Source organism: Egretta garzetta, unplaced genomic scaffold, assembly GCF_000687185.1.
Source record: "Egretta garzetta isolate BGI_Z169 unplaced genomic scaffold, ASM68718v1 scaffold79, whole genome shotgun sequence".
Classification (NCBI taxonomy): domain Eukaryota; kingdom Metazoa; phylum Chordata; class Aves; order Pelecaniformes; family Ardeidae; genus Egretta; species Egretta garzetta.
In genome coordinates, this window is record NW_009260791.1 from 3760652 (window position 1) to 3762213 (window position 1562).

Here is a 1562-nt window from a genome sequence, read left to right on the forward strand (position 1 = left end):
GAGTGCTGTAAAAGATGTAAATGTTTCAGTGCTGGGAGCAGCTTGGAGTGTCTAGGGCACAGCCTCAGCGGGGGGATGGAGAGGCACGGAGAAGGCACTTCTCCCTTGTTCTTGATCTTGGCTGCCTTAGGAGGGGTCCAGGAAAAATCCTGGAGCTGATTCACTAAAGTGAGCTCACAGCATGTGCTTTATCAGGTGGGGGTCGTGGGGTGACAGGGACAGGACAAAGGGCAGGGAGGAGAAGGAGGTAGGATGAAGGGTTTGGGATAGACTGTTGTGGCCATCTCATCTCTGTGTCAGATCCCCTGGCTCCCTTGATGCTGGGAAGCCATTTCATCAGCAGGAGAGGGAGGGAAGGGGAGAAATATCCCCTTGCCATACGGTGGGTGGGGGAGCAAAGGAGTCAGTTCAGTCCCAGTGACCACTGACATGGTGACACACACAATTGCCACAGCTGCAATACTGCACCGTGAGAGGATGTGACTGCCTAGGAGCGACCATCAGCCAGGTCTGATGCAACAGCTGAGAAAAAACCTGATCCTTTTAACATAAAAATTAGTCACCGCTGAGGTCAGGTTTTCAGAGGGCTGATCTCTGCCCTCTGGAGCTTAACCTTTAGGTATGACTGATAGTGTCGTGAATTCCAGCAGTAAAAGAGCTGAGAGAAGGGAGATGAGGGCAAGGAGAAAGGGACACCACTGAGGAAACAGACCGATGCGCCTTCTTTCATCCCTGAGTGTGTATACGCCGATTTTGTGTTTCGAAGTGCCTGGACCCGTGAGCAGATAGCAGCAGAGCAAAGATGAGGGAGACAAAGCTGAGGGAGATGAAGAAAGAGAGGGCTGGAAGGTGGGGAACTGCCAGGAGAACAAAGCTACTTGGTGTATGGGAAGAGGGACCTACGGGGTATGTGCCGAAGCCCAAAGACTCTGCAGAAGCAGCAGCATAAACAGGATGGTAGGTGTGAGAGGTTCCTGAGGAAGCAAGAGACTCCAGCTCATAGAAGCCCTCATCTCTTATTGTCAGACTTGTCCAGAAATTTACTTGTACTGACGCATTTCATAACCTGGAGTTCAGGTGACTGTCCAAATCTGGGGAAAAAAAAAAAAAAATGTTTTCTGCATTAAACTTGGCATCACTGAGAAGCCAGAGAGGGTTAATTCACTGACACAGCCCATTGCCGCTTTCTTGAAGTCCCTCTCTACCCTCCGCTCAGGTTTTCGCCCTGCCCTGCTCCCTTCCGTGCAGGAGAGCGGGGAGCACCCACCGCCATTCACCACTGTGCTGGGCGTCGCTGCCTTATCCCCAGGCCCCGGCTTGAGAAATCCCCGCAGGCAGGGGCTGCCACAAGTTGTGCGTCCTTTCGAGGCAACCCAAAACTTCACTGCCCGCCCCAAAATAACCCAAACCTGCAGGGATCAGCCCTTGCTCCTCCTTTCCCGTGTCCCTGGGACAAGTGGGCAATGCCCACTGCCCAGCGGGACCGTCCCTCAGCCTCTGGTCTCGTCCACCTCCTGGACCTCAGGGGTCGAGGCGGCTCAGCCCTGGAGCCCGCCCGGCAG